Raw genomic sequence first — 7509 nt, 5'->3', positions numbered from 1 at the left:
AATAAATCCCAGATACCAGGGCCTCCTCTTGTGTCTCTGGGGGGCATTGGTGACCTGCAAACCACAAGAGGCCCCGTGCCATAAGGGAGCCCCCACCCTGAACTGGGACGCCCTTCAGGACAAACCAGATGCACCAGGCCTCTATCCTATCTAATAAAAGAGTAATATTCAGATTGACCATTACTCCAACACACAAGATGGCTGCCCCCATGTGGTCAAAGATAGCCACTCCCATGTTGACATAAGACGGCCACCACAAGATGGCCATCAAGGGAGGGCAGTTGGGAAGGACCAGGCCTGCAAGGGAGGGAGTTGGGGGGGACCCAGACCTGTAGGGGAGGGCAGTTAGGGGCAAACAGGCTGGCAGGGGAGCAGTTAGGCACCAATCAGGCTGGCAGGGGAGTGGTTAGGGGGTGATCAGGCTGGCAGGCAGAATTGATTAAGGGCAATCAGGAAAGCAGGCAGGCAGGCAAGTCTTGGATTGTGAGAGGTATGTTCCACTACCCTCAAGTGGTCCCAGATTGGAGAGGGTGCAGGCTGGGCTGATGGACAGCCCCCCCCCCCCGCATGAATTTTGTGCACTGGGCCTCTAGTGTAAGTATAAAAAAGTTTGTCTCAAACCTATAATGATGGCTGATGTGCAGTTGATCAATAGCAATCTATGTGGCCGCTCTGAATTCTTCAATCTATGCTCTGATTCCCAGGGCTGTACACCATCCCAACCCTTCAAAGTAAAAATGCAGAGAGGAGATAGAGAATTTTGTACTCTGAACTCCATTAAGGCAAGAGCTGTGTCACTTGCATTTCCCATTTTATACTGAAAATATAGTATCGTGTGAGCTATAGAAGACATTTGATTAATATTTGTGGAGTGACTCAATGAACAAATGAAGCAGAGACTTGATTCATTAGCTCTCAGCTCAAGAACAGTCCTCCATTGCTAGAATACACTTGCATCTTCTCCTGTCCATCCCAATTCCCCATCCTTCAGGGCACAGTTCAAATTTCAATTCCTTCTCAATGTTTTCTGAATCTTCTCCCAACTGGAAGGAGTCTCTACCCTTTCTGAAATCTTACATCACTTTCTACCTCTTGTTGGAGATATTTATGCTCATGTTTTGTTATGACCCTGCAAGGCTCTTTAGTCCCTGAAATAAGCATCGATCTCTGTTATCACCATAGCACTTGGTACTGTGTTTGTGCCCCTCAGAGGCTGCTGTTGAATGTCTCTGGGTTAAAATTGTGACTGCATGAGGTGGACGCTGCTATTGTCTTGGAATTGTTCCATGATGATGGTGAAAGATTGACAAGGTTAGAAGATGACCCTTCAAGTTTCATCTGCAAAGAAACAGATGGTCAGAACAACATCTAAAACTAGAACTTGTCAATGGTATTGCAATGACTTTCTCTCAGGACTATATTATGACATAAATTTTGGAAAGTGACAGCATCTCTTAAAGAAAAAGTCAGCTGCAGTTTTGGCTTTGTCAGTAGAATTGATTTTCTATGTCATTCAGTAGTGAAACTTGGTAGCTATATTGTAAAGAAAATTAGCAAGAACTGGAAGTAACAACAACAACAAAAATACCCAAGTTTGGCTTGGCCAGCATGGCTCAGTAGTTGAACATCCATCATGAACCAGGAGGTTGCCCTTTAGAGTTTGGTCAGGGCACATGCCCTGGTTGCTGGCTTGATTCCCACTGTGGGGTGTGCAGGAGGCAGCTGGTAAATGGTTCTTTCTCATCATTGATTTTTTTTTTCTATCTCTCCCTCTTCCTTCCTCTCTGAAATAAATAAAAATATATATTTTAAAAAGACTGAGTTATGGACTAAATCTAAAATCTTGATAAAAAGAAAACACACACAAAAACTTTCCATCTCAAAAACTAACCAGGTAAAAACTACTTAGACTTTTTAATATAATTATTCTTGTTTATTCTTTTTTATTTTTAATTGTCTAAAGTACCAGTTCACTAAATATTATTTTTTGAAGTAGGTTTTCATGGAATTTTTAAGAACAGACAAAAATGATACTGCTTTCAGAAGAAGGTACTCTGTTGAGAAAACTTTACCTAAGAAAGAGTTATAATAGATAAACAGCAATGTATTTATTATATTTTAGCAACCTGGGACCAGGGTCCTTTTATTTTCTGAGGTCTTAGATTTAAAAAAAAGTGTGTTTGTTGGGGGCACTGAAATGTCTTTAGAAGGTTGTGTAGTAACTAACCAGGTGAGGAAGTAGTTTTTTATCCAGAGGAAATGGGAAGAATAAAATTATATAGCAGGTACAGGGTATTATGTACCAAAAAACCTTAGTTGAAGTGAAAGGTAGGGGAATGATATAAAATAAAACTTGAGAGATAAGTTCAGAGTCTTAGAGGTGTTTAAAAAGCTTAGAGTCTATGTTTTATTAAACCAGTTAGGGTATTTTTCATTTATCCATTCATAACTATTTTTTTGTGCTAGGTATTTTTCTAGGTGTTAGGGATATGTCAGAAGGCGGGACATAGTGCCTTTCCTCACTGGATTATATTCTAATGAGGGGTATGGAGAAATGAATAAGCAATTAAAATATAATAAATGTGTTACTGTTGTCCACAGTGAAGAGACTTGGCACATTGTCGGAGCTATGGATACTTTAGATTGCTCACTCTTGGTACAACTTGGAGATGGCTGCAAACTGGCAAACATAAAATGCATAAGATGCTAATGTTATTTAAGTAAAGAATCTTCTACTACATAGCAGATACTTAGTTAATGCCCCAAATCCTAGACCACCTCCTAATTCTTGGAAGGGAGATTGGCAGATGTTTTTTTGTGTTTTTTTGTGTGTTTTTTTTTTTTTTTTTTTTTTTTTTTTTTTTTTTTAATTAACTTGATTAGGAATTATTCATGGAGACAACCCAGAAAATCCAGAAAATCCATAGTTTCTTTTGGTTTATATAGTGCTTATCTGGTATGTGTCTGCTGTGTTAAGAGAGAAAAAGAAAGAAAACTAAAGTAATTTGTGTAGAATAATTTATCAAAATTTATTTAATTCAAATCTGGAGCGCTTAGTCATTTTCCCTCTATTTCCCCATAGCATTCTGTGCGGATGTCCATTAGTAGTTGCTAAAGTACCGCAATCTGATTACACATCCCAAGGTTGGACTACTGTGAGCACTTTAGGACTCAAAGGTGAATCCTCAGCAGAGGACTTGGGATGTCAAAGGGATATTATTCTTTAAGCATCATACCAAGACTACCTGAAAGGTTTGCAAAAATGCAGATTCTTGAAGCCCTGCTCCAGAGAACTGAATTAGATTTTATTAGAAGGCTTTGGGAATTTGCATTTTAAACATAGTGCTCACAATATTGTGATGCATACTAATGTTTGAGAAGCATTGAATAAAGACTCAGTAAAATATTGGTTGTTGAATTGATATTCAAGAATGTATTATTTTTGACTGGGCAAGGAATGCTATAATGAATTCAGGTTTAGCTAAATTTATATTTGACCTTAAAAATCCCCACTGCCTATTTTTGTTCTTTTCATATTTTTGGCACCACTATCATCAATGTCAGAAACACTCTCAGGAAGAAGATATAAACGTCAATATGCAGAAATGTATCTAGAAAAACATCTGTAACACTCTTACCTCAGTATATTATATCAGTACACACTAGAAAGGATATATTCACATTACTCCTACTCAAGCAACTGAAAGTCATCTCTAAGGCAACTTCTAAACTTAAAATATAAATAAGGGGCTGGGTAAAGATAGTCAGGACTTGAGAGACCACCATATGGCACACACCTTATGTTTATGAATTTATTTTTGTAACAGTGATATAAGATAGACAATTTTTCTTTTCATTTTTTAAAAAGAAAACTTAAACTCGGAGAGGTCAAGCCATTTGCCCAGAGAAGGTCTCTTTGTTTTTATAAAAATAAATAGTATTTTTATCCCTTTTTCTTTGCCTATCTAAAAAAGTTAACAATAAAAAAGATGCTAACAAAGACTTTTGCCTCTGTAGGATTTGTGTTCAGTAGCTAATTTGATGCTAACTTTTCTGATATCATTCTGTAGTATGTTTGTAGTGATGTCTCATCTTTGACAACAAAACTGTTGGGAAATCAAAGGTTTCAACTGACACACCAAGATTTTTATATTTAATTTTGGATGACACACAGTAGGTCTACTTCTAGCATGCATCCATACTGCAAAACATGGAATGCTTCTATAAGACAGGAAACTGATTGAAAAAAGCCACGTCTGATTCTGGATTGGGGACACAGAAAGAGTAAGTAGCAGCCAGAGATTGTGTATTTTTCTCTTAGCTGAGAGAGCAAGATGAAGGTTAGCATTAGACTACAACACTTTGTTATCCTATATAATAAAATGCTAACGTGTAAATAGACCTGATGGTAGAATGACCAGTTGCTATGACGCACACTGACCACCAGGGGAAGATACTCAATGCAGGAGCTGTCCCCTGGTGGTCAGTGTGCTCCCACAGTGGGAAAGCCCCTTAGCCAGAAGCTGGGTTCACAGCTGGTGAGCATAGCTGTGGTAGCAGGAGCCTCTTCTGCCTCTGCTGGCCTAAGACAGCAGTTGAACATCCCTTGAGATGTCTTGGACTGCGAGAGGGTGCAGACCAGGCTGAGGAACCCCACTCCCCCAGTATGTGTATGTTGTGCACAGGGCCTCTCGTGTATACTAGTATATAGTACACATTTGTGTTCAAAGAGGCTTTTAGGAAACCAGCTAAGGCAAATGCATTTTCTTCATAAACATATTTCCAAAAGTTTTAGGATTTTATGTAACAACATTTTTAAAAATATATTATAAAGACACATTTAATACAATAATTGGATTAAAAAAACCAACCACAATCCTAGAGCCCTAGCTGTTGTGGCTCAATTGGTTGGAGCATAGTCCTGTGCACCGGAAGGTTGCAGGTTTGATTCCCAGTAGGGGCACATGTCTAGGTTGTGAATTTAGTACTGGTCGGGGCACATACTGGAGGCAGAATCAATCTCTCTCTCTCTCTCTCTCTCTCTCTCTCTCTCTCTCTCTCTCTCTCTCTCTCTTTCTCTCTCTTCCCTTTCTCTCTTCTCTCTCTCTCTCCCCCCATTACTCCTTTTCTAAAATCAATTAAATAAATAAATAAAATCCTGGAGTATTCTCCATTTTCTGATAATCACTATTAGTAGAATACTGGAAGATTATACCTTCTCTCTCTGAATCTGTTTTCTATACTATAAAGTATGAGCAATGGGCTAGATAATTTCTAAGGTTCCTTTTGTCAATACTTATTTAATGACTATATGTCAATTTAATTTATATATGTCAATTACAAACGTGAAAATCTTTCTTTTCTTTTAATCCTAATTTACTTCAATTTAATTCAGCAAAACTACATTGATAGGTGACTTGGCATAAGAAATGCCTTGTTAGGAGTTAACATACAAGTTGCATCAGGAGGACTGAATTCTAACCTGACTTATTTCAACATTTTTATCCGGATTTCACATCTGTCTATCCATGAAGACCTTTCCATGGTGTTCAATACAGTAATGTGAATTACCAAAACCGTTTTGGGATGCCCACCATGTGGGGTGGACAGATTGACTCTCTATCCCATTTTGCCAAGGACAGGAGCTGGTTAAGTTTATGACGGGTTAATTAAAACCCATTAATTATTTATGACCCCTTTTCACTCTCAAGAAGCATTCTGGTTTCAGTGATAAATTACATGATCACCCTCTTCCTTACACCACCTTTGTAAAGTATGTCTTGGTTTCCTAATCCCACAGATCACAAAATATAGCTGGCATTGAAAAGTTACGCAGCTTGCTTAAGCTAGCAAGTAGAGAAGCCAAGATGAAAATTAGTTCTGTCTGATGCTAAGACCAATCTTCTTCACCATTGCCTTTCAAGGATTCCTTTCTCTACCAAATACTGGAAAAAAAGGTTGCTTAAAAGGTAACACTGATAGAGTATTTCATCCTTTATTTTTATTATTTTTTAAGTACAATTAACCTTTGCCCTTAGGACATTTCCCCTACCCACTATGTTAAACTCAAATCTACCTTGTTGCAAATTCAAGTGATTCCATGGCTCTGACCCAGCAGAGCTAGAGACCAGCTGGTCTGGAGGATTTCATCTTTGTTCAAGGTGTTTTTGCCTCTTAAGTCTCAGTAATTGAAAGACTTTGGCTGCAAAGAACAAAGGGTAGAGGTTGCATAGGGTAATATGCCCCTTTGGTTTACATGCCCGAGGACTAGATGGGAGCTTAGGCAATGTTGAGGCTTGTAGTGGTTGGCTAAGAAGGTATTCTGAAGGTAAATGATGCAGTACGCTATTCCTTGAGCAGTCACTGTTCTGAGAAGAAAAAAGGAATCTTTTCTAAAGATTAGGGATTCTAAAGATCTGAACACATGGCCCGGGGAAGCATGGCCATTGCCCTAAAGTTGTGCATATTTGAATGAAAGTGGGAGCTTCATAAGGTGGTGAAGAAGTAAATGGGGTAATGGTGGTTAATATAAGTACAGTTTTATTTTTGGGACAAAATATTACTTCAGTTATATGGAAAAGGAAATAGGTTCATACAACTCATGACCCATGTGCCCAATGCTAGAAGTGAATAAGCTAGATCTCAAATCCGTGACTTCTAACTCTAAATCATCCTGTCACTCATTCTCTCTTTCCTTATCAATCCACCTGCCCAGTTATTGATTAATCTAGCTCATCATTATTATCAAACATTTATTGATTACTGACTTTGTAGCTAGGCCAGTGGTTCCAACTATAGATGCCTGTTTGAAACACGGTGGATCTTTTAAAAATGTTGATTCTTGCCTGGCTGCCAACCTAGATTTTCCTGATATAATAGGTGGGCTGTGTTCTGGACATGAGGAGTGTTAAAAGCTTCCCAGGTGATTCTACAGTAGGGGTGTCGAACTCAATCAGAGAAGGGGCCAAAATCTAAAATCCAGCCTAAATCGCGGGCCGAATGGTTAACTGAACAGTCATAAACTGTCATTGTGATGGAAACGCAGCGGGGTGCAGTGATGACAGCGTGGTGCGGGCCACATTGCAAGGCCTGGCGGGACGGATTTGGCCCGAGGGCCTTGTGTTTGACACATGTGTTCTACAGTATAACCAAATTAGGAGTCCACTGTGCTAGGAACTTAGTTGGAAGCTGGGAATAAAAAAATAAAAATAATGTAGGCGAATTTATAAACTTAAAAAGTTGCAGTGAAATAGGAATTCAAACCCTATCCTTCTTACCCCACGTATTCAGAGAGACCATTGCTAGTACAGCACAGGGATCAAATATTCAAAACATTCAGGGCATCTATAATAAAAATTGTAACATTTTACAATCTCTTAGACTGTCTGATTTTTTTTTTCTTTGAGAGAGGTTTGGTGAAGAACATAGAAAATGAAAATACCTTTGCTAGAGTGCCTTGCATTTATGTGAAGTGTAAAATGTGAAATACATGTCATTTCTACATTCAAA

This window comes from Pipistrellus kuhlii, unplaced genomic scaffold, assembly GCF_014108245.1.
Source record: "Pipistrellus kuhlii isolate mPipKuh1 unplaced genomic scaffold, mPipKuh1.p scaffold_m20_p_1, whole genome shotgun sequence".
Taxonomy (NCBI): Eukaryota; Metazoa; Chordata; class Mammalia; order Chiroptera; family Vespertilionidae; genus Pipistrellus; species Pipistrellus kuhlii.
Note: the sequence above shows the minus strand (reverse complement) of the source record.